Raw genomic sequence first — 26,604 nt, forward strand, 5'->3', positions numbered from 1 at the left:
ATGTTGATGTTATCTTCTGTCTTCACTGATGATGCTGATGTAATCTGTACTCATTGTGCTTTCTTTCCCTCACTACTGTCCTATGCTGTCACTACTGATTGCGCTGTCCTCAGTAATGATGTTATGTATTCGGTTGTCCTCGGTAATGATGCTGATATATTTTGTCCTCACTGATGATATTCTCACCACTGATTGTGCTGATGCTGTACTCTCTTGTCCTCACTCATTCATCACTACTGTGGTTATTTTCCCTTTTCCTTATGTTACTATCCCTGGTATATTTGTCGGGTATATTCTTGTTGCACTGTTGCCCGTATCATTAGTGCTTGTGTCGCCTTCTCCTTGTTGCTGTTGTTATGCGAGTGTCTGCACCTCTGCTAATATTTGTTGTTGTGATTACATTTAATGAGTTTCTGCGCTTCTTGTCAACGTTTTCATACATATGATTATTGTTAATGAGTTTCCTTCTGCACCTCTTGTTTATGTTTTAGTGCATGTGATTACATTTAATTGTCCTCTTCTGTGTCTCTTGATAATGTTTCTTGCATGAAGTTACATTTAGAGAAGATTGTCCCTCGAGCATTAACATTAGCAAAGATGGAACTAATTTTGTGTTTTCCTAGAGGATAATTCGTGGCAGATTGTATCATGGTGTAGAGGCACAAACACACTTTCATTTTCAGCTGCCTTTGCTTTATGCTTCTGTTTTTGGAAGGCCTTCAGGTCCACGGAGTACATATTCAACACTAGGCATTCCCAGTAATTTAAATACTTTTATTGGCTCTTGCAAGCTCTAAATGATCTTTGTAACTATTCCAGCTCTGATCTCTCTCTTGCCGTCCAACAGTGCTCCAGAGCATGAGCGAGCGAGCACAAATGATTTGAATGGTGTTATCAATGGCAACATTTCTCCTGTTTTAAAGTTCTCGTTATCCACCCCGACATTGTCTAGTTTGCTCAGTATTTGTGTCCTTTAAAAGATAAATCAGCTGGCACTATTACACTTAGATTCTTCATGTGTTCTTGTTTTATTTGGTGTGTGGATATACAGGGCCATACACTGGTGTATGGACAGACAGGGCCATACACTGATGTGTGGACAGACAAGGCCATATGCAGGTGCGTCAACAGACAGGGCCATATACTGGTGTGTGGAGAGAGACAAGGCCATTCAGTTTTCTCACGACTTTAAAATTGTTTTGTGCTCACAGTGCATTTCAAGGAAGGAGAGATGGCAGATCTGGAAGGTTTACAGATTTCGTTTATTGCCCACATAAATTTAATACATTGAGCAAAACATCAAACTTCTGGGTATGTATCAAAGCACTCGAAGTGTTTGTTCTCTTTGGAATAATAGTGAGAAAGATGTCTGATAATGTTAAGAGCCTGGTCTAAAATGTGTACACTGCCATAATTACTTGCTGAAGTGAAAGATGTGGGAGAATATGTAGAATAAAACTAGTGAAAAACAGAGGGGCTGTAAGTACAGTTAAGAACATTGTGTCAACATCCGTGGCCCAAAACTCTTAAACTTGTTACTGACAGAACTAGAAATACTGTCGGAGGAAATAAGATCACTATTTCCTGCAAATTTCTGACCAGCTGCGCAGTAATGGTTGAGAGCCTGCTGGCTTCTAGCACAAACAGCCTGCTTGGTCAGATGGTCATAAATAAATCTGGCCTAAGTCCGGGCTACTAAGGTAAAATTCTCCAAACTTGTCGGAGGTATAAAGGCAAAGGTATGCTAGTGTGGGCGGATGTTGGGTTGATGTGGGTGGTAGTGGTGGGCATGACAGGGAACTGAGGAGCTAGGTACTGAAGGGGTAGGTGTGGGTGTGTTGGGCGTGGGTGCCTGGCTTGGTGCCCAGCTTGGGTCGTCGCAGGGGGTCACTAAGGCTCGCCCGCCAGGATGCTGCTGAGTAAAATACCTCCCCCTCTCCCTCTCATTTATATACTGAACACCAGGTTAATGTTCATCTTCTGTGGAGCTTGTTAGATGGTTCCACCACGCCTCGTACACCTCCACTAGATGCACGCCATCAGTATAGCGCTTCATTGATACTCTGGCCAACTTGTGGCAACTGTGTGCCCCTTTCCAGGCCTGACAGGCTTGTAATTGCTAGTATGCTATTATCTGTTTATTGTCAAGTGTGTCCAGCATGTGGGTAGGGAAGACGAGGGCAGGACGTGCACGCCACAAAGAAACGAAACTTTTTGTATAGGTGGAGATTTTGTTTTAAACTTCATCACTCGGCATCTAAACATATCTTAGCCAGGTAAAGTCTCTCTCTCTCTCTCTCTCTCTCTCTCTCTCTCTCTCTCTCTCTCTCTCTCTCTCTCTCTCTCTCTCTCTCTCTCTCTCTCTCTCTCTCTCTCTCTCTCTCTCTCTCTCTCTCTCCTCTCTCTCCTCTCTCTCCTCTCTCTCTCCTCTCTCTCTCTCCTCTCTCTCTCTCTCTCTCTCTCTCTCTCTCTCTCTCTCTCTCTCTCTCTCTCTCTCTCTCTCTCTCTCTCTCTCTCATACAGCATTATGGGTAGTTCACTGATGAAGAATGTGAAAAAGCTTGAAAGATTCCAAAGGTTTGCATCCAGGTTGGTACCATAGTTGAGAGAGACGCAGTATGAGCAGAGGTGAGGTTGAAGGAAATAAATCTGACGACCCAGGGGGAGAGAAATATACGGGGAGACATGACTGTGTCACAGAAAATCCTATGAGGGATAAATCGGGCAGATAGAGACAGACTGTTTGAATGAAGAGGACCAGGATCAAGAGGAAATAAGTGGAAGCTGAAGTACATTTGAACGATAGGGATGTAGGGAAGTATTTCTTTAGCCTTAATATGTTTGGAGGCCAGAAATCAGTTATGTTGATGAAAGTGGTCTTAGGCGGAGCCTCCTCAGCGAGTACAACTCGTGGAGTACAACTCGTGGAGTACAACTCGTGGAGTACAACTCGTGGAGTACAACTCGTGGAGTACAACTCGTGGAGTACAACTCGTGAAGTGCAACTCGTGGAGTACAACTCGTGGAGTACAACTCGTGGAGTGCAACTCGTGGAGTACAACTCGTGGAGTACAACTCGTGGAGTACAACTCGTGAAGTGCAACTCGTGGAGTACAACTCGTGAAGTACAACTCGTGGAGTACAACTCGTGAAGTGCAACTCGTGGAGTGCAACTCGTGGAGTACAACTCGTGAAGTGCAACTCGTGAAGTGCAACTCGTGGAGTACAACTCGTGAAGTGCAACTCGTGGAGTGCAACTCGTGAAGTGCAACTCGTGGAGTACAACTCGTGAAGTGCAACTCGTGAAGTGCAACTCGTGGAGTACAACTCGTGAAGTGCAACTCGTGAAGTGCAACTCGTGAAGTGCAACTCGTGGAGTACAACTCGTGAAGTGCAACTCGTGAAGTGCAACTCGTGAAGTGCAACTCGTGAAGTGCAACTCGTGAAGTGCAACTCGTGAAGTGCAACTCGTGGAGTACAACTCGTGAAGTGCAACTCGTGAAGTGCAACTCGTGGAGTACAACTCGTGAAGTGCAACTCGTGAAGTGCAACTCGTGAAGTGCAACTCGTGGAGTACAACTCGTGGAGTGCAACTCGTGAAGTGCAACTCGTGGAGTACAACTCGTGAAGTGCAACTCGTGGAGTACAACTCGTGGAGTACAACTCGTGGAGTGCAACTCGTGAAGTGCAACTCGTGGAGTACAACTCGTGGAGTACAACTCGTGGAGTGCAACTCGTGAAGTGCAACTCGTGGAGTACAACTCGTGAAGTGCAACTCGTGAAGTGCAACTCGTGGAGTACAACTCGTGGAGTACAACTCGTGGAGTGCAACTCGTGGAGTACAACTCGTGAAGTACAACTCGTGAAGTGCAACTCGTGGAGTACAACTCGTGGAGTACAACTCGTGGAGTACAACTCGTGAAGTGCAACTCGTGGAGTACAACTCGTGGAGTACAACTCGTGAAGTGCAACTCGTGGAGTACAACTCGTGGAGTACAACTCGTGGAGTACAACTCGTGGAGTACAACTCGTGGAGTACAACTCGTGGAGTGCAACTCGTGGAGTACAACTCGTGGAGTACAACTCGTGGAGTACAACTCGTGAAGTGCAACTCGTGAAGTGCAACTCGTGGAGTACAACTCGTGAAGTGCAACTCGTGAAGTGCAACTCGTGAAGTGCAACTCGTGGAGTACAACTCGTGAAGTGCAACTCGTGAAGTGCAACTCGTGGAGTGCAACTCGTGAAGTGCAACTCGTGGAGTACAACTCGTGAAGTGCAACTCGTGAAGTGCAACTCGTGGAGTACAACTCGTGAAGTGCAAGTCGTGAAGTGCAACTCGTGAAGTGCAACTCGTGAAGTGCAACTCGTGGAGTACAACTCGTGAAGTGCAACTCGTGAAGTGCAACTCGTGAAGTGCAACTCGTGAAGTGCAACTCGTGGAGTGCAACTCGTGAAGTGCAACTCGTGGAGTACAACTCGTGAAGTGCAACTCGTGAAGTGCAACTCGTGGAGTACAACTCGTGAAGTGCAACTCGTGAAGTGCAACTCGTGAAGTGCAACTCGTGAAGTGCAACTCGTGAAGTGCAACTCGTGGAGTACAACTCGTGAAGTGCAACTCGTGAAGTGCAACTCGTGAAGTGCAACTCGTGAAGTGCAACTCGTGAAGTGCAACTCGTGGAGTACAACTCGTGAAGTGCAACTCGTGGAGTACAACTCGTGAAGTGCAACTCGTGAAGTGCAACTCGTGAAGTGCAACTCGTGAAGTGCAACTCGTGAAGTGCAACTCGTGGAGTACAACTCGTGAAGTGCAACTCGTGAAGTGCAACTCGTGAAGTGCAACTCGTGAAGTGCAACTCGTGAAGTGCAACTCGTGAAGTGCAACTCGTGGAGTACAACTCGTGAAGTGCAACTCGTGAAGTGCAACTCGTGAAGTGCAACTCGTGAAGTGCAACTCGTGAAGTGCAACTCGTGAAGTGCAACTCGTGGAGTACAACTCGTGGAGTGCAACTCGTGAAGTGCAACTCGTGGAGTACAACTCGTGAAGTGCAACTCGTGGAGTACAACTCGTGGAGTACAACTCGTGGAGTGCAACTCGTGAAGTGCAACTCGTGGAGTACAACTCGTGGAGTACAACTCGTGGAGTGCAACTCGTGAAGTGCAACTCGTGAAGTGCAACTCGTGGAGTACAACTCGTGAAGTGCAACTCGTGAAGTGCAACTCGTGAAGTGCAACTCGTGAAGTGCAACTCGTGAAGTGCAACTCGTGGAGTGCAACTCGTGAAGTGCAACTCGTGGAGTACAACTCGTGGAGTGCAACTCGTGAAGTGCAACTCGTGGAGTACAACTCGTGAAGTGCAACTCGTGGAGTACAACTCGTGGAGTACAACTCGTGGAGTACAACTCGTGGAGTACAACTCGTGAAGTGCAACTCGTGAAGTGCAACTCGTGAAGTGCAACTCGTGAAGTGCAACTCGTGGAGTGCAACTCGTGAAGTGCAACTCGTGGAGTACAACTCGTGGAGTGCAACTCGTGAAGTGCAACTCGTGGAGTACAACTCGTGAAGTGCAACTCGTGGAGTACAACTCGTGGAGTACAACTCGTGGAGTGCAACTCGTGAAGTGCAACTCGTGGAGTACAACTCGTGGAGTACAACTCGTGGAGTGCAACTCGTGAAGTGCAACTCGTGGAGTACAACTCGTGAAGTGCAACTCGTGAAGTGCAACTCGTGGAGTACAACTCGTGGAGTACAACTCGTGGAGTGCAACTCGTGGAGTACAACTCGTGAAGTACAACTCGTGAAGTGCAACTCGTGGAGTACAACTCGTGGAGTACAACTCGTGGAGTACAACTCGTGAAGTGCAACTCGTGGAGTACAACTCGTGGAGTACAACTCGTGAAGTGCAACTCGTGGAGTACAACTCGTGGAGTACAACTCGTGGAGTACAACTCGTGGAGTGCAACTCGTGAAGTACAACTCGTGGAGTACAACTCGTGAAGTGCAACTCGTGGAGTACAACTCGTGGAGTACAACTCGTGGAGTACAACTCGTGGAGTACAACTCGTGGAGTACAACTCGTGGAGTGCAACTCGTGAAGTGCAACTCGTGGAGTACAACTTGGGGAATGCTCGCCACCAGCATTAATCCCTCATCATTTATTTTTGCAGCTGTCATACTCCTGTCCCTTGTTAATTTAGTCCTCAAGGAAACTGAGGTGGTGTATTCTTGATGACCCGCTCACTAATTACATCATAAACTATCAATGTTTAAATAGTTGTGTCCTTGGGTGGACAAGGTCACATAGGACAGATTTAGTATAGGTAGAGAGAGAGCACTTGGCTCTTGACCGTTGCCATACCACTGCTGACAGTCCATGTGCATCGCCTGCCAATACTTATGTATGAGCCTGCTCTTGAAGGGTCATCATACGAGACGGATATACCTTCAAGGTTGGCATCAATGTCATTAGGTCGTTTAACTCTAGGGATACCAGAGTGACAGTATTGTTGTTGTTTAGTGCAGTGATTGTGGCAGTAGTAGGCGACCTCTTAGCCTCCCTCCACGTTCCTGCCTCTCTCCCTTACATTCCGTGCCCCTATCCCCCTTACTCCCTCTCCCCATCCCCTCTCTCTCCCCTTCCCCTCTCTCCCCTTCCCCTCTCTCCCCTTCCCTTCTCTCCCCTTCCCTTCTCTCCCCTTCCCTTCTCTCCCCTTTCCCTCTCTCACTCCCCTGCCCCTCTCTCCCTCACCTCCCTTTCCCTATCCCTCTCTCCCTCACCTCCCTTTCCCTATCCCTCTCTCCCTCACCTCCCTTTCCCTATCCCTCTCTCCCTCACCTCCCTTTCCCTATCCCTCTCTCCCTCACCTCCCTTTCCCTATCCCTCTCTCTTCTCCCTCTCTCACATGTTTACATCCCCTCACACCCCTTTCTCCTCCACCTCCCCTCATTTGTTCCACGCCCATCCCCTCCTTTCCACCCCTGTCCCTCCTTCCCACCCTCTGCTTGCCCCAACTTCCCTCTGCTCCTCATTTCCTCCCTCTCACCCCCTGCCCTTCCCTTTCTCCCTCACATTACAGTTCAGTGCTGCAGCATCCCCGTTACCAGACATTGCAAGTATAGGCACTATATAGTAGTGTCCACCTCCACAGCTTGGTCCAGTCCAGGATTTAAAGGGCACGTAAGTTCCCTTGTCCTCAAAGATTTAAGTTATACCATGAATTGAGGAAGATCCTAGACTTCATCTTACGAAAGCAGACAAAGCAAATGCGATAATAATTATGGACAAGGTAGATTATAGGGGAAAAATAAACATGATATTAGGAGACACGTGCCTCCTAAGCCCAGAACCTTTCAGTTGAGCAGCTTTTCCTAAATATAATATTACAGCTTTGCGCCACTCTAGAAGCTTTAAAGAATTACTCCAGCACACATGTACCGTGTGCAGTTCAGCACAGTGTATATGTGTGCTGGACTGAAGAGTGAGAGCGCCTGTATATATAGGCGAGGGAGACAGGGATGGGGCAAAGAGAAGAAAGAGAAGTAGTGGTAGTAGTAGAAAGTAGGGAGAGTAGTTTTAGTGACAAGTGATAGAAAGGGAAGTGAAGGGTAAAGGGAGGCAGTAGTAGTGGTAGTAGTAATAGTAGTAGTAATGAAGTGGTAATCGTAGTAGTAGTAGAAGTGGGGTAAGTCTGAGGACAAGAAAAAAGAGCACAAGGGGTAAGACCAAAAACACAGGAAAGGGGGGGGGGCCTCTGAAGGACAGAACACACTTAAGCAAAAGAAAGGAAAACAAAGCAAAATGGAAAAAAAAATAAAAAGGGGAGAGGAGGAAAAGAAAGGATCAGGTGAAGCTACGAGTGTTCTGAAGTTTGGAGCATTTGACAGTGTAATGAGAAAGGAAGACATCAGCAGAAACAAAGCCAAGACTAAGTTTTCATGTGTGTAATGGATACTTCAACAAGACGGCGTCTGTGAAGGCTAGGTATTATGTATATATTTTTGTCTGTATATATACATATAACTTTATATAATATGAGTATATCTGGGGATAATTCTACTGGCTAACAATGGTTTCAGTTCACATTTAAAGACATGTGTTTGTAACTAATTTTGGGACTTTAAATTCAAGTCTGAACTTAGTTTTACTCCAGTACGTCCAGTTTCTGTGAATAAAACCCCACGGTGAATGTTTTCACAAACACCATCATGGAGAATAGATATCAGATAAACCAAACTATGTATCAGCTTGATGGTGGACTTCTGTTGGACACTGCTGCGGGAGAACCATGGCTCTCTAGAACTTTCTTTCATTTTTATGTGTATATTCAAAGAATTTACGTTACGAAAATTTTTTTTTTGCCTTAGCATGAACCACACTTAATATCTTTTGCATAATATAATACCTGTGATTGTTAGGTAACATACATCATGTGATTCTTCAACCTTAAATGGCCAAAATGTGTGGTGCCATCAAAAAGTTTCCGGATTGTTGCGAAAAAATGTATAGACTTACCTGATCACCTAGCTGAAGTTATGGCAGTCTTGCTTTTAAACATTAACAAGATTGCGTAAAACCTGAAATATAATATAGCTTTACTTTCCGTTTTTTTTTTGTTTTTGTTTTTTTTCACTCTCTCTCGTTCCCACGTTACTTAATACAATAGTGAGAAAGATAGGGAGGAAGAGAGGCAAGACACTAAAGAAGAGGGTGAATGAAGGGGAAGTGTAGGATGTGCTAGTGATGGAGTGGGCAGAGTGGGATGGCTAGGCTGAGTCATGAAGGAAGATATATACACAAGAGAATGGTAACACCATCATAGACACGCATTATAGACACGCATTATACGCACATGCACACACATTATACACACATGCACACATGCACACACACATGCACACACATGCACACATATTTTAAATTACTTCCTTACAGGTGCGTGATTTTTTTTTTCATTAGTCCCTCGTTCATTACTCCCCACTTCTTTAGTCTACTTCTTTAGTCCACACTTCTTTAGTCCTCACTTCTTTAGTCTGCGCCTCATTAGTCTAACGAAACAGAGGTTTGTAATAACAAGTATAACATAAAGTAGAGACCTATAGGGAATTGGAGTAAATAACTACATTATTCACAGCAGCAACACTTCCATCATAGTGACTGAAAAGGAAATTCGAAAAAAATTACATGATGTAGGTTTGGAATGTTTATTGTTTACTTTTTTTCAGTATGTCGAGAGAGGGTCTTTGCTTGACTGAAACTAATTATCACATAAGTCAAAATCCATACTAGCCACAAGAGGGCTGTAGGAAATTATACCTTAATATACCAGTGCGTAATGTAGACTGATGTATCTGGTTGTGGCTTACTGGCGATACCAAACTCCTTCACTAGTCCCAGGATGTTAACCAGTAAAACAGTACCTGTGCTGCAGAATTGCGCAATATCCTAACACTGTGAAGATGCGCTATTGTCTAACCTGGAAAGATTTAGGGTACAGGGGCTTAACGTATTGTAGGTCTGTTTATGGTCACGACAGCCAGGTAGAAGAGATGGATATTGAAAACTTTCTTGACAAAGGAAATAATGCCAATGGTGACACTATTCAGATTGCTTGTGTTCTTTCGTTTAGAGTATTGCTCATTGTTGATGTCTCCGTTCCGGACAAGGCAATTATCAGTACTATAGTAGATGCAGATTTCATTTATGGCCCACATAGAGCCAATAAAGCATTGAAATCATTGGGAGTGCCTCAGTGGAGTGGAGGAGAGATACAGGGTATATCTCTCTCTCCTTAAACTTAAAGGATCCTCATCGAAAATGCATTAGACATTAGGAATTGAAGCCATTCGGAAGAGGCAAAGAATTTTCACCCAAAATGAGCATTTTTAAAATATAATTGACAAATTGGTACCTCTATACACACACACACACACACACACACACACACACACACACACACACACACACACCAGGCACATCTGAAGCGCACATCAACCAAATAACTGCTGCAGCATATGGGCGCCTAGCAAACCTCAGAACAGCATTCCGACATCTTAATAAAGAATCGTTTAGGACCCTGTACACCGTATACGTTAGGCCCATATTGGAGTTTGCAGCACCAGTTTGGAGCCCACACCTAGCCAAGCACGTAAAGAAACTAGAGAAAGTGCAAAGGTTTGCAACAAGACTAGTCCCAGAGCTAAGAGGTATGTCCTACGAGGAGAGGTTAAGGGAAATCAACCTGACGACACTGGAGGACAGGAGAGATAGGGGGGACATGATAACAACATATAAAATACTGAGAGGAATTGACAAGATGGACAAAGGATGTTCCAGAGATGGGACACAGTTGGAAGTTGAAGACATAGATGAATGACAGGGGTGTTAGGAAGTATTTCTTCAGCCACAGAGTAATCAGGAAGTGGAATAGTTTGGGAAGCGATGTAGTGGAGGCAGGATCCATACATAGCTTTAAGCAGAGGTATGATAAAGCTCACGGTTCAGGGAGAGTGACCTAGTAGCGACCAGTGAAGAGGCGGGGCCAGGAGCTCGGACTCGACCCCTGCAACCTCAACTAGGTGAGCAACTAGGTGAGTACACACACACTAAAATAACAACTCCAACCTCTCTCTAAGTAGGATGCACCTGTGTGGAATATTTGAAACTATTCAGAAGAGGTTTTTCCAAGTTATCACATGGAAACCAAAACCTGGATGGTCTACGTAACATTGATCAGAGGGCACCTGGATGGTCTACGTAACATTAATCAGAGGGCACCTGGATGGTCTACTTAACATTGATCAGTGGCACCTGGATGGTCTACGTAACATTGATCAGAGGCACCTGGATGGTCTACGTAACATTGATCAGAGGGCACCTGGATGGTCTACGTAACATTGATGAGAGGCACCTGGATGGTCTACGTAACATTGATGAGAGGCACCTGGATGGTCTACGTAACATTGATCAGAGGGCACCTGGATGGTCTATGTAACATTGATGAGAGGCACCTGGATGGTCTACGTAACATTGATGAGAGGCACCTGGATGGTCTACGTAACATTGATGAGAGGCACCTGGATGGTCTACGTAACATTGATGAGAGGCACCTGGATGGTCTACGTAACATTGATGAGAGGCACCTGGATGGTCTACGTAACATTGATGAGAGGCACCTGGATGGTCTACGTAACATTGATGAGAGGCACCTGGATATGCAGATCGTTGCACACTTCTACTTTCCCTAGTTACAGTACACCAGTGTTAAAAATTTTCAAAATATAAATTGAGGAAGATAAAATCGTGCAACCTTTGATATACTTTTGATGGGTTTTGAGAGTTTTTCTACTTCCAGAGCCCGGCCCTGGGCCAGGCTCTTCTGGTGCTTGCCTGGTCACCCACTCGCCCACATACCCATCACAGCCTAGTTGATCTAGCACTTGGTAGGGGTACCTGCACAGTTTCCTCTTAGAACTTCTACACTTATCTGACAGTGTTCCCGATATCTTTTTATAAGATGTTAAAAAGTATGTACTCACAGATGTTGATGCAGTGTTCTCTTATTGTGCCTACAGCTTCCCTGCTTTTCACTGGGTTTGTCATGTTCTCTCGTGCCTCACTCCAATATGTTATGGCAGTGTGCAGCTTGGGACTAGGCCCTCAACAACAACAACTACTACTACTACTGCTGCTGCTGCCGCTGCCGCTGCCGCCGCCGCCGCCGCCGCCGCCGCCGCCGCCGCCGCCGTCGCCGCCGCCGCCCCCGCCCCCGCCCCCGCCCGCACAGAGGGGGCGGGGCGCTGTAGGCACAAGAGAACATTGCATCAACATCTGTGGGCACATACTCATTAACATCTTCGTCTTTCCACCAACGACGACTCTTCAGTCTTTCATCAATAACGACTCTTCAGCCTTTCATCAATAACGACTCTTCAGCCTTTCATCAATAACGACTCTTCAGTTTTCCATCAACGACGTTTCAGCTTTCTGTTAGCAGAGACAATAAATATTGTCTACACAAATTTAGATGTTTTCAAGAAAAAACTGAATCTGTTGCAGGAAGTACCATATTAACCAGGCTGTGATGGCTGTGCGGGTGCAGGTAGCAACAGTCCGGCTGTTCATGAATAACTACGGGTGCGGATGTGGGATGCTAACAGGATACAAAATAATGCATGTATTACTGAAGCTATGCGGTTATGTGCTTCCGGTGGAGGCAGACACGAGAGTGAGTTACAAGAGTAGGTATATCGGGCCCTGGATGCCACGAGCAATGAATCGACCTCTTGCAACCAGAAATAAGCGAGTATAACTACATGAGTACACACACACTGACTTAAGAGTAATTGTTAATGCCAGTAGTGTTGCAGGTGTAAATGATGCAACAAAATGATATATATTAAGAGGATCTTCTTAAGGTGTTTGAGTTCTATATAATGAGTGCTGAGAGTTTAGTTAATGATCTCACATAATAGCTGTCATTACTGAGTGGTTAGTATAAATTAGTGGGCAGTATTGTGCAGTGGATCACTGCACGGTACACGTCTTCTGTAAGTATTGCGGGAAACCACCATGTGTCATTACCACTTTATTAATGATAACTGTAACTGCTTTACCAAGGACTTGCATGTACGATGCTGGCTACAGGAACGCTCGTATGCCTGATAAAGCAGGCCTTCGAGTGTTAATTGCTCCGTAATCATTATGTCTGATTATGTATGAAAGTCGCCTCCGTAGAAAAGACAGACAAATTACCAGCAGATGTTAACAATCGTCCAGTGGGTAATAGACAGTAACATGATGAATAACAAAAAGGCACAATACCGTGACTGGAACAATACACAACCTGCACATAGAGGAGCTTGCGACGACGTTTCGGTCCGACTTCGACCATTTACAGTCACACCAGGTCCTCTCTCCTATGTTCGATATATTTGTGTATTAAATGTTTTATTTGGGGAAGGGGGACATCACGGTTGTGTTGCGTACTTATGATTGGTCATACTTGTTAAATTGTCAACGGTTCCGTAGATCATCACCCTCGCGACCTGGTCTCAGACCAGACCTCATAAATCAGAAGGGAAATGTTAATGATAATTATAAAGAAGCCCATAGAAAGTAGGTTTATACTGAGTATAGTAAAGTATATAGGATTGACTTGTCATCTCACGTACCTTTGATATGCCTTTGATGACTTTCCAGAGTTTTTCTACTCCTGGATCCCGGCAAAGCAACAAATTTGCCAATGTAAAACATAGCAAGGTTTCGTTTCATATTTTGGCAAGACAGTAGTACTTCCTCTCCTCTGTTGACACGACCTTGCTTGATGGTATCTCTGGCTCTGTTGACACGACCTTGCTTGATGGTATCTCTGGCTCTGTTGATACGACCTTGCTTGATGGTATCTCTGGCTCTGTTGATACGACCTTGCTTGATGGTATCTCTGGCTCTGTTGACACGACCTTGCTTGATGGTATCTCTGGCTCTGTTGACACGACCTTGCTTGATGGTATCTCTGGCTCTGTTGACACGACCTTGCTTGATGGTATCTCTGGCTCTGTTGACACGACCTTGCTTGATGGTATCTCTGGCTCTGTTGACACGACCTTGCTTGATGGTATCTCCGGCTCTGTTGACACGACCTTGCTTTATGGTATCTCTGGCTCTGTTGACACGACCTTGCTTGATGGTATCTCTGGCTCTGTTGACACGACCTTGATGGTATCTCTGGCTCTGTTGACACGACCTTGCTTGATGGTATCTCTGGCTCTGTTGACACGACCTTTCTTGATGGTATCTCTGGCTCTGTTGACACGACCTTGCTTGATGGTATCTCTGGCTCTGTTGACACGACCTTGCTTGATGGTATCTCTGGCTCTGTTGACACGACCTTGCTTGATGGTATCTCTGGCTCTGTTGACACGACCTTTCTTGATGGTATCTCTGGCTCTGTTGACACGACCTTTCTTGATGGTATCTCTGGCTCTGTTGACACGACCTTTCTTGATGGTATCTCTGGCTCTGTTGACACGACCTTGCTTGATGGTATCTCTGGCTCTGTGGACACGACCTTGCTTGATGGTATCTCTGGCTCTGTTGACACGACCTTTCTTGATGGTATCTCTGGCTCTGTTGACACGACCTTTCTTGATGGTATCTCTGGCTCTGTTGGCACGACCTTGCTTGATGGTATCTCTGGCTCTGTTGACACGACCTTTCTTGATGGTATCTCTGGCTCTGTTGGCACGACCTTGCTTGATGGTATCTCTGGCTCTGTTGACACGACCTTTCTTGATGGTATCTCTGGCTCTGTTGGCACGACCTTGCTTGATGGTATCTCTGGCTCTGTTGGCACGACCTTGCTTGATAGTATCTCTGGCTCTGTTGGCACGACCTTGCTTGATGGTATCTCTGGCTCTGTTGGCACGACCTTGCTTGATGGTATCTCTGGCTCTGTTGGCACGACCTTGCGTGATGGTATCTCTGGCTCTGTTGGCACGACCTTGCTTGATGGTATCTCTGGCTCTGTTGGCACGACCTTGCTTGATGGTACCTCTGGCTCTGTTGACACGACCTTGCTTGATGGTATCTCTGGCTCTGTTGACACGACCTTGCTTGATGGTATCTCCGGCTCTGTTGACACGACCTTGCTTGATGGTATCTCCGGCTCTGTTGACACGACCTTGCTTGATGGTATCTCTGGCTCTGTTGACACGACCTTTCTTGATGGTATCTCTGGCTCTGTTGACACGACCTTGCTTGATGGTATCTCTGGCTCTGTTGACACGACCTTTCTTGATGGTATCTCTGGCTCTGTTGACACGACCTTGCTTGATGGTATCTCTGGCTCTGTTGACACGACCTTGCTTGATGGTATCTCTGGCTCTGTTGACACGACCTTGCTTGATGGTATCTCTGGCTCTGTTGACACGACCTTTCTTGATGGTATCTCTGGCTCTGTTGACACGACCTTTCTTGATGGTATCTCTGGCTCTGTTGACACGACCTTTCTTGATGGTATCTCTGGCTCTGTTGGCACGACCTTGCTTGATGGTATCTCTGGCTCTGTTGACACGACCTTTCTTGATGGTATCTCTGGCTCTGTTGGCACGACCTTGCTTGATGGTATCTCTGGCTCTGTTGGCACGACCTTGCTTGATGGTATCTCTGGCTCTGTTGGCACGACCTTGCTTGATAGTATCTCTGGCTCTGTTGGCACGACCTTGCTTGATGGTATCTCTGGCTCTGTTGGCACGACCTTGCTTGATGGTATCTCTGGCTCTGTTGGCACGACCTTGCGTGATGGTATCTCTGGCTCTGTTGGCACGACCTTGCTTGATGGTATCTCTGGCTCTGTTGGCACGACCTTGCGTGATGGTATCTCTGGCTCTGTTGGCACGACCTTGCTTGATGGTATCTCTGGCTCTGTTGGCACGACCTTGCTTGATGGTATCTCTGGCTCTGTTGGCACGACCTTGCTTGGTATCTCTGGCTCTGTTGGCACGACCTTGCTTGATGGTATCTCTGGCTCTGTTGGCACGACCTTGCGTGATGGTATCTCTGGCTCTGTTGGCACGACCTTGCTTGATGGTATCTCTGGCTCTGTTGGCACGACCTTGCGTGATGGTATCTCTGGCTCTGTTCTACATGCTCTTCAAACTAGACGAAACCACCCGGCACACTTTTGTATCATCATTTGCAGATGACACTAAAATAAGCATGAAAGTCAGTACGGTAGAGGACACTGAAAAAGTACAGGAAGACATAAGCAGGGTTTTCCATTGGGCAGTGGAAAACAACATGACGTTCAATGGTGATAAGTTCCAGCTGCTTAGATATGGAAAGAATGAAGAACTCAAAAGGAACACTATATACAAAACTCAAGAGGGTCACCAAATAGAACGTAAGGAACACGTAAAAGACCTGGGAATAATTACGTCAGCGGACCTTTCTTTTAAAGACCATAACAAGACAAAGATCACGACAGCCAGGAAGATGACGGGGTGGGTATTGAGAACTTTCAAAACAAGGGAAACAATGCCGATGGTGACACTTCTTCAAATCGCTAGTGCTCCCTCACTTAGAATATTGCTCAGTGCTGACGGTCCCGTTCAGGGCAGGAGAAATATCGTAGCTGGAACAAATACAGAGATCGTTTGCGGCTCACATTGAGCCAGTAAAGCACCTAAACTTCTGGGAACGCCTGCAAGTCTTGAACATGTACTCATTGGAGCGGAGGAGAGAGAGATACATGATAATATGTACCTGGAAAATACTCGAGGGCCTGGTCCCAAATCTGCACACTGCCATAACAACATACTTGAGTGAGAGATATGGGAGGAAGTGTAAAATAAACCCAGTGAGGAGCAGGGGTGCGGTGGGGACAATAAGGGAACACTGTATCAACATCCGGGGTCCCAGACTTTTCAACATCTTACCAGAAAATATCAGAAACATGGCTGGAACAAGTGTTGAAGCCTTCAAGAGGAAACTAGACAAGTATCTTCACCAGGTGCCAAATCAACCAGGCTGTGATGGATATGTGGGGCAGCGACCCTCCAGCATCAACAGCCTGGTTGACCAGGCGAGCACCAGACGAGCCTGACCCATGGCCGGGCTCAGAGAGTAGATATACTCTCGAAATTCTTCAAAGGTATATCAAAGGTAAACTGTAAAGTGTCTGTACGTACTTAATTGTGGATGCAGGGGTCGAATCTCAGCTCATCTCCGCTTACCGCTACTAGTTCCACTTCTGGCTACATGAGCCTTATCATACCTGTTCTTAAAGTTGTGTATAGATTTTTCTTCTACCACTTCGCTATCTAGGTCGTTCCACTTTTTGACCATTCTAAAGGAAAATAGGTATTTCCTAACATTTCTCTGACTGCTCTGTGCTCTTAGCTTTCCATCGTTATCTCGTGTACCGGAGATCCGCCTCTCAAATACTCTCCCTGTCTACTTTGTTAATTTATCTCGGTATTTTGCAAGTCGTAATCGTGTCACCTCTGGTCCTTAAGTTCTCGAGTGCTGTCATTTTAACTCTAACCTTTCCTCATAATTAATACCCCCTCAGTTCTGGGACTAGTTTCGTTGCAAACTTTTGCACGTTTTCCAGCTTTACCAGATGTGACTTTCATATTGGCGCTACTTAATCCAAGACGGGCCTGACATATGCCGTGTATAAGGTCGTAAATGCGACTTTGTTGATATTTTTGAAAGCTGCCCTTAAATTTGTCGGTCTCTTGTTAGTTGCAGCGGTTATTCTATTGATGTCTACCTCAGGCGAAGAGCTGGGAACTGTGCCCACCCCGAGGTCTTCTTTCAGGAAGGTTTACAGTCTTTGTACCCCGAACCTGTACATTGTTTCTGGATGTCTTTGTTCTTCTCCGATATTCATAGCTTTCCATTTGCTGGTGTTAAATTCCAGCAGCTACTTGTCAGACCAATTTTACAGCTTGTCCAGATCCATTTGTTGTCTTTCCTGGTCTACTCCTGTTTGTATTCTCATTAGTTTCACATCTGCGAACAGGAACACTTCTGACTCGTTTTCCTCTGTCATGTTCTGTCGTTTTTATACACAATAAACAGTACTCACCACTCTCTCCTATTCCGACTCCCTGACAATAATCCTTTGCTTCCTCTGTACTGGCCTAATTGTGGTTGCAGGGGTCGATTCATAGCTCCTGGCCCGCCTCTTCGCCAGTCACCACTAAGTCCACTCTCCCTGCTCCATGAGCTTTATCATACCTTTTACTGAAGCTATGTATGGTACCTGCCTCCACTACATCACTTCCCAGACTATTCCACTTCCTGACATCTCTGTGACTGAAGAAATACTTCCTATCATCCCTGTCATTCATCTGAATTTTCAGCTTCCAGCTGTGACCCCTTGTTTCTGTGTCCCATCTCTGGAACATCCTGTTTCTGTCCACCTTGTCTATTCCACGCAATATTTTGTATGTCGTTATCATGTCTCCCCTGACCCTCCTGTCCTCCAGTGTCGTCAGACCGATTTCCCTTAACCTTTCTTCGTAGGACATTCCCTTTGTTGCAAACCTTTGCACTTTCTCTAATAATTTGTGTGTGTGTGTGTGTGTGTGTGTGTGTGTGTGTGTGTGTGTGTGTGTGTGTGTGTACTCGCCTAGTTGAGGTTGCGGGGGTCGAGTCCGAGCTCCTGGCCCCGCCTCTTCACTGATCGCTACTAGGTCACTCTCCCTGAGCCGTGAGCTTTATCATACCTCTCCTTAAAGCTATGTATGGATCCTGCCTCCACTACATCGCTTCCCAAACTATTCCACTTACTGACTACTCTGTGGCTGAAGAAATACTTCCTAACATCCCTGTGATTCATCTGTGTCTTCAGCTTCCAACTGTGTCCCCTTGTTACTGTGTCCAATCTCTGGAACATCCTGTCTTTGTCCACCTTGTCAATTCCTCTCAGTATTTTGTATGTCGTTATCATGTCCCCCCTATCTCTCCTGTCCTCCAGTGTCGTCAGGTTGATTTCCCTTAACCTCTCCTCGTAGGACATACCTCTTAGCTCTGGGACTAGTCTTGTTGCAAACCTTTGCACTTTCTCTAGTTTCTTCACGTGCTTGGCTAGGTGTGGGTTCCAAACTGGTGCCGCATACTCCAATATGGGCCTAACATACACGGTGTACAGGGTCCTGAATGATTCCTTATTAAGATGTCGGAATGCTGTTCTGAGGTTTGCTAGGCGCCCATATGCTGCAGCAGTTATTTGGTTGATGTGCGCTTCAGGAGATGTGCCTGGTGTTATACTCACCCCAAGATCTTTTTCCTTGAGTGAGGTTTGTAGTCTCTGACCCCCTAGACTGTACTCCGTGTGCGGCCTTCTTTGCCCTTCCCCAATCTTCATGACTTTGCACTTGGTGGGATTGAACTCCAGGAGCCAATTGCTGGACCAGGTCTGCAGCCTGTCCAGATCCCTTTGTAGTTCTGCCTGGTCTTCGATCGAGTGAATTCTTCTCATCAACTTCACGTCATCTGCAAACAGGGACACCTCAGAGTCTATTCCTTCCGTCATGTCGTTCACAAATACCAGAAACAGCACTGGTCCTAGGACTGACCCCTGCGGGACCCCGCTGGTCACAGGTGCCCACTCTGACACCTCGCCATGTACCATGACTCGCTGCTGTCTTCCTGACAAGTATTCCCTGATCCATTGTAGTGCCTTCCCTGTTATCCCTGCTTGGTCCTCCAGTTTTTGCACCAATCTCTTGTGTGGAACTGTGTCAAACGCCTTCTTGCAGTCCAAGAAAATGCAATCCACCCACTCCTCTCTCTCTTGTCTTACTGCTGTCACCATGTCATAGAACTCCAGTAGGTTTGTGACACAGGATTTCCCGTCCCTGAAACCATGTTGGCTGCTGTTGATGAGATCATTCCTTTCTAGGTGTTCCACCACTCTTCTTCTGATAATCTTCTCCATGATTTTGCATACTATACATGTCAGTGACACTGTCTGTAGTTTAATGCTTCATGTCTGTCTCCTTTTTTAAAGATTGGGACTACATTTGCTGTCTTCCATGCCTCAGGCAATCTCCCTGTTTCGATAGATGTATTGAATATTGTTGTTAGGGGTACACATAGCGCCTCTGCTCCCTCTCTCAATACCCATGGGGAGATGTTATCTTTCCCCATTGCCTTTGAGGTATGTGTATGTGTGTGTGTGTGTGTGTGTGTGTGTGTGTGTGTGTGTGTGTACGTGCATACCTTTCTGTCCCTTATCTACTAACATCATTACTCTCTCTACTTCTATGAAGAATTTAGCACGTGTTTGAACACAGGTATTGTCTTTTTGTCTCATTACACTTGAAGGCACAGGTGATTTGGACGTTTCTGGTGGGCTACGCAGCTAACTCCGGTTTTTGTGAAAAAAGGTAATGTGGAGAGCTCTGAGAAAGGGCCGCACATTCATCCTGGCTAGTGACACGGGCAGACTATTTACCAGCTTTTTTTTTTTTTTTTCTTGCTCCGGGTTGGTGGGATGGGGGATACGAGAATGTGTGGGAGTGGAAGGAGTCAGTGCCGGTGGGGTGGGGTGAGGTGTACCCGGGTTGCCAGCGGTCCTTGTTAGGTTGGAGAGGCGGTTCCGTGGGTGGAGCTGAGATGGTTCAGTCTAGGGAGAAAGACCATTAATGGGGGAGTCGGTCTTCCTGGTAAGAGGGAAGGGGAGTATGTTCGGAGGCGAAACCATAAAATGACATTTTAAAAACATTGTCTTTTCACCAATGACATCTACTATAGTTTGTTCTGGCAAGGGGTCCTGCAGGTGACCAGGGGAAGTGCTGGCTCCCTAAATTATGTATTTTTATATTAAAGACCCGCGGGGGCGTTGACCCCCGGAACACCCTCCAGGTAATGTCCAGTATCCACGAAGATATATTTACTCAACAGAAATACTTTCAAAAACTAAATTTCAATTACATAGCTCTTTTTTTTTTATAAGAGAAAGGTTCATTGTATTCCTCCCAGGTGAAAAGTAACAAAAAATTAAAGAGGGCCTTTTAGTTTTTTAGGAAAATCAAGAAAATAACTTATAATGTGTTATGCCTTTGTTTAAGTAATCAGTATTTAATACTTAATATCCACAGAATCTTTGCAGCAATTTGAAATAATAAATAGAAATAATTCTATGAAGAAGCAGTGGGGGACAGATGTAGATGGAAAAAGTCTGGTGGTTGTTTTAGTAAATTCTTCCTGGGTTATGTCTTGTAACCAGAACCGATATGCAGTAACTTGCTTATTCATCAATTACACAGCTCATATAGAGGAAAAAAGTAAGTAATAAGCAATTATAAAGAGTTTAGAGCTATTTGCACAATATGACAATGCCGTGTAAAAAATATTAAAAGTTGTTAAATCTTCATAAATACGCGATGATTTTTATTCACTTTCATCATAATCTCGTGTATTTTTACAGAAGCTGTGACAACCACAAGATTTTGTGCATGTTTTCTATCTTATTTTAATACAGCCGCATCTCTTGCCACAACAAGACTTAAATGAGCAACTCGCTAGTTCTTTGTATGCTTTTTGGAACGGGGAGTAGAATTATCAGCTCTGATATGAGTGTTTCATTCACGAGGATCCATCCACTTTGCTGGACAGCGCAGATCTAGCACAGATCAGTACTTCCACACTAGGCACTGGTAATTGGCACGCTCACTGGGTTTATCCAAATCATCTTTTGCTTGGGAAAGGTCATCTAATATCTTCTCACCCTGAACAAAAATCGTTTGACGTATCGTGGTGAAGGAGTTGGTCCTGCAGATACAATCGAGAGGCAAACCTTTCAGCCCGTGTTGTTATATCTGTGGTTAACTCTTTACATCCTTACATATTCAACGCCTGGTTCCTGCATAAACACTTACCAGTCTGTTTTCTTTCCCTTTCCTGCAAATTAGCTGACTGAATCACAACCTCAAATAGCATGAAATTAAATCATATTTTGTTTTACAATTTCATCAATACCGATGATTTCATGCACTGATCTCTATAACTAGCTGTTCCTGTGCACTTCCAGATTTCTGGTGGCAGCTTACTTCTATAACCAAGCGTCAAAACTATCACTTCATTATCTCTGTATTGGATAATCCGTCCACACCCATTCTTGCAGGTATCATGTGTATGTAGAATTAGTTGGGTATTTCCCTCTTTATGTGTGGATCTCATGTTTCCTTCGTTTTTTTAATAGATGACCAAATGTTTTCAAAGCCTCCAACAAGTATTAATTCCTGTTCCTGGGGCAGTTACTTGGGTTTCTAAATTAATACTGCAGACTGAAACGCGAATAGTCAACATTGTTGGCAAATAAGCTGACAGATAACCTCCTTTTGACGGGTGTAATCTCTGTGTGGTCGATTTAATGGACGCAGCATGGTATCGATGAAATAATCCATCAAATCAGTGTGACTGAAGATATTTCTGCTGAACACATTACACAGATTACAAAATGTCTTCACCGACTCTGGTTTTTCCAGTTGTCTGTATGGGTGCTGGGTCATCAATACCTAAATATATTTTGATTTTACAGTAAAGGCAGCTTTGCTAAAATCTCTGTTCTTTGTCAGTTATTCTACCAACTGTGAATAATCTGTCTTATGCAGCTTATTGTTGGTTTCTGCTAGATCCCATGATGCTGCTGACAGTTCATATGGTAAGATATTGCCTAAGTTATCCTGTCTACCACTTTACGACAGCACAAAAATCTTTGACGGTCTCAGCTTTGACAAGTTTGTGTTTCCTATTATCTCTTCGATCTTGATCTTGCCTTTTCACTGTATATAAGTCAGGCACCACTTGTATCTTGAAATATTCCACAATGATGCCAGTGATGCCACCGCCACCTTTGACATTTTAATGTTTTAGGGCTTGATTGATGGATACTTGAGAGAATTTCTCATTTTTTTTCCATTTTCACGCTAAATTTTCCCGGAATATGTAGCTGATGACTGGGTCTGATGTTGGGACTGTGAATATTATGTAAGTGGATTGACTCTTACCTGGAACAGTTTGTGTGATTATAAACACCAAACCAAATGAGTATCCTTGCAAATGACGCCAAAAGACGTTCACATTGCATTTTCGATATTATTTAGCTTACCTACCTGGACATCCAGGTAGGTAGGTAGCAGTAACAAAAGTTGATTTTCCAGCGCTTTACTCAGCACTTTATCTGAAGTTTCCAGGCTCATCACGTGTCATCTACGTGTCTGTTTCTTTACAGCTTTGTTCGACTGAGCAGCACTAGCAAACTGTGCTTTTTGGAGAAGCTCTAAATGTTCGCTGCTTGTAATACCGGGGACTGCAATCTGTCACTGCTGTCGAGATATTTATCACAGTTGTATGTAATCTGTGTAGTTAATGCTTTCTTTAATGATTCATTGATACGTGTTGACGGATGCTGTACTGTACTGCATTTCTGACGGATGAGTCATTTTCCAAGTGGAAGGTCCTCTTCCTGCTTACGTTTCTGGCTCTGGAAGGCAGCTGTTGGTTCCATTGTCTGAAATTATAACTCAGTAAGAATTCGTGAATAAGACTATCGAATAGTACCGTCAACTTAGACCAAACATTTATAACTGAATTAAGCAAGATGTACAGAGATTATAAAAAATGTATGATTAGTTACATTTAAAAAAAATGAGACATTATGGGACAAGATCATTATATGGTGCACTCAAAGTAAGAATATTGCAGCGCCCTCTCTCTCTCTCTCTCTCTCTCTCTCTCTCTCTCTCTCTCTCTCTCTCTCTCTCTCTCTCTCTCTCTCTCTCTCTCTCTCTCTCTCTCTCTCTCTCTCTCTCTCTCTCTCAAAAATAAAGTGTATGCAATAATTTCTCAAAAATCATTCTGAACCTAACCAAAAAAAAATACATTTCATTGTGTTTGTTTATTATTAAATTATTTTAAACTTATCTAAAATATATTTAGTTTGATTAGGCTAAATTAAATTGCGCTTGTTATAATAAGGTTAGGTAAGTTTTCTAAGGTTCTTTTCGTACAAAATTATTATTTTTTAAATTATCATAAATGAAAAAATATATCTTTAAACGTTATACAAGAAAATTTTAGAAAGGACTTTAATTTTAAATAAATTCTTGCTAATTGACCAGTATTAACCCCATCATTGACCCTCGGGATGTAAGTAATATTCTTCCAGCCAACCAAAGAGCTCGGTGGCCCAATAACGTGTCATTATAATGATTATAGTATAATATATGCAATAAGATCACAGTAAACAGGTGATTTCAGAATATGCAAAACAACCACTCTGAAACAATAGAGAAATTCCAAGCGCTTTCGTGACTACTCACATTATCAAGGAACTATGAAAGTAAAGCATCCAAGGAAGCTATATAAGGGGTCTGGCCAACACCTCACTATCAGATCCCACAACGGTTAAACACCTGACGCGCGCCGACCCAACTTGGATAGGTCCTTTGCACAACTCACCCACAAACTATTCTACCCAAGAAAATTTAAAAATTATTATTTGTCCAGTGTATTATTAAATTCTTCCCAAATTCTATTAATTATAAATGGATCTAATTTATATAAACCAAAGGAAATATTCATATTATTGTCAAAACTGCTTTTTATGAAACAAGATTCAATTATATTCCTGTCGACCATGGACTTGCTTGATACTACTTTCTCAACTTTTTGAAAATCAATTGGATGGTTAAAATCTCTTACATGAATAAATATAGCATTGGAATCTTGTCCAGTTCCAATGCTATATTTATGTTGTTTTAATCTTAGTTCGAGATTTTTACAAGTTTGACCGTAATAAACTTTATCGCAAATTTTACAAGGAATCTTATAGACACATCCATCAGCATTTTGGGGGGAATTCTTTATCAAAAGGTTTTTTTTACTGTATCAAGATTTTTGAATACAACTTTAATATTAAAAGTCTTAAGAAGAGAAGGCATATCAACCAAGTTTTCATGGTAAGGGAGAACCAACATATTTTTAGTTGAATAAGGCTGGTTGTCCAGCCTTATTCAAGGGTAATAATGAATTAAGGGTAATAATTCAAATTTAAAATTTACAGAAAACCTACAAATAACTGTTCCTATGTCCACTATTATTCCTCGCATCAAGATAGAGTCAAACTGTTTGTTTTCTCATCAATGTTTTTGAGAGCTTTACGAATTTGTAGTCCTGAGTTCATAGATGAGGAAATATCCAAAATTTATGAAATAGGTAATGATTTAAAATACCCAAGAAATGTAATTGATAAATCTTTTAAAGTTGCTAGAAATACTTTTTACAATCCAAAAAGGGACAACCAGCCTTATTCAACTAAAAATATGTTGGTTCTCCCTTACCATGAAAACTTGGTTGATATGCCTTCTCTTCTTAAGACTTTTAATATTAAAGTTGTATTCAAAAATCTTGATACAGTAAAAAAAACTTTTGATAAAGAATTCCCCCCAAAATGCTTATGGATGTGTCTATAAGATTCCTTGTAAAATTTGCGATAAAGTTTATTACGGTCAAACTGGTAAAAATCTCGAACTAAGATTAAAACAACATAAATATAGCATTGGAACTGGACAAGATTCCAATGCTCTATTTATTCATGTAAGAGATTTTAACCATCCAATTGATTTTCAAAAAGTTGAGAAAGTAGTATCAAGCAAGTCCATGGTCGACAGGAATATAATTGAATCTTGTTTCATAAAAAGCAGTTTTGACAATAATATGAATATTTCCTTTGGTTTATATAAATTAGATCCATTTATAATTAATAGAATTTGGGAAGAATTTAATAATACACTGGACAAATAATAATTTTTAAATTTTCTTGGGTAGAATAGTTTGTGGGTGAGTTGTGCAAAGGACCTATCCAGTAGGGTCGGCGCGCGTCAGGCGTTTAACCGTTGTGGGATCTGATAGTGAGGTGTTGGCCAGACCCCTTATATAGCTTCCTTGGATGCTTTACTTTCATAGTTCCTTGATAATGTGAGTAGTCACGAAAGCGCTTGGAATTTCTCTATTCTTTCAGAGTGGTTGTTTTGCACAGTATAATATATATATACTACATATAAATAATTTAAGTCAAATATTGAGTGATGTGTGTGTAGGTCGCTCCTTTCACTCTCCTGATCTGGTATCGCTGGTGAGGGACACTACAACCTCCCGGCCACTCACAACATGCGCTAACTCAAGATTCTCGCTCCTGTGAATGCCACTTGCCTGTGACACTGTACCTGGGATTTACTCCTCACGCACATTTACAAACGCTCTCCATTTGTACATCTATAACTTACCTTTGAATGGTTTCGAAGGTCCTCCTACCCTGGCGGCCCGGCCAGAAGGCAGGCTTTCCAGTTGATCAACCTTAGGCAAACCTGTTGTATACCTGGAGGGTGGTCATCAGGGTTGGTAATGAACCGCTGCCTGGTCCATAACCAACCCTGATTTTTTTTTTTAGATATATTCTTGCCGTTTAAAGCTAGGCAGATGATAGGCATCTCAGACAGTTAACGAGATGTTTCTAGGAGCACAACTTTTGCTAACAAAATCTTGATGGCTAATTTACACATAATATATTACTGACACCAGATACAACGAGGTAAAGCAACTCACCGAAGGAAAAATATATTCTTACCTCGCCTGGGTGTTAGTTACTGGTTGACAAAGGCACTTGTCCATAGACACGGCCTTTTTTTTTTGGTGTGTTAGTTACCATTTTGTCCTAGGCACATGTCGATTAGACACTAGGCCTGTTGTGTGTGTAGGTGTGTGTGTGTGTGTGTGTGTGTGTGTCAGTGTGTGTGTCAGTGTGTGTGTCAGTGTGTGTGTCAGTGTGTGTGTCAGTGTGTGTGTCAGTGCGTGTGTCAGTGCGTGTGTCAGTGTGTGTGTGAGTGTCAGTGTGTTTGTGTGTGTGTGTCAGTGTGTGTGTGTCAGTGTGTGTGTGTCAGTGTGTGTGTGTCAGTGTGTGTGTGTCAGTGTGTGTGTGTCAGTGTGTGTGTGTGTGTGTGTGTGTGTGTGTGTGAGTGTGTGTGTGTGTGTGTGTGTGTGCGTGCGCGTGTGTGAGTGTGTGTGTGTGTGTGTGTGTGTGTGTGTGTGTG

General features: G+C 43.9%; 1 protein-coding gene and 1 long non-coding RNA gene across 10 annotated transcripts in view; one reads left to right on the forward strand and one right to left on the reverse strand.

Moving 5' to 3' along the window:
• The window catches only part of Cip4 (formin-binding protein 1-like Cip4), a 625,492-nt gene that overhangs the window by 428,912 nt on the left and 169,976 nt on the right, over positions 1–26,604 (forward strand). The window lies entirely within an intron of this gene.
• LOC128689021 (uncharacterized) overlaps positions 22,887–26,604 on the reverse strand; it is a 238,706-nt gene continuing 234,988 nt past the window's right edge. The window contains exon 3 of the long non-coding RNA XR_011392287.1: positions 22,887–23,024. This is a non-coding gene — a long non-coding RNA (uncharacterized lncRNA). The remainder of the gene's footprint in view (positions 23,025–26,604) is intronic.

The sequence above is a fragment of the Cherax quadricarinatus genome, chromosome 21, assembly GCF_038502225.1.
Source record: "Cherax quadricarinatus isolate ZL_2023a chromosome 21, ASM3850222v1, whole genome shotgun sequence".
Taxonomy (NCBI): domain Eukaryota; kingdom Metazoa; phylum Arthropoda; class Malacostraca; order Decapoda; family Parastacidae; genus Cherax; species Cherax quadricarinatus.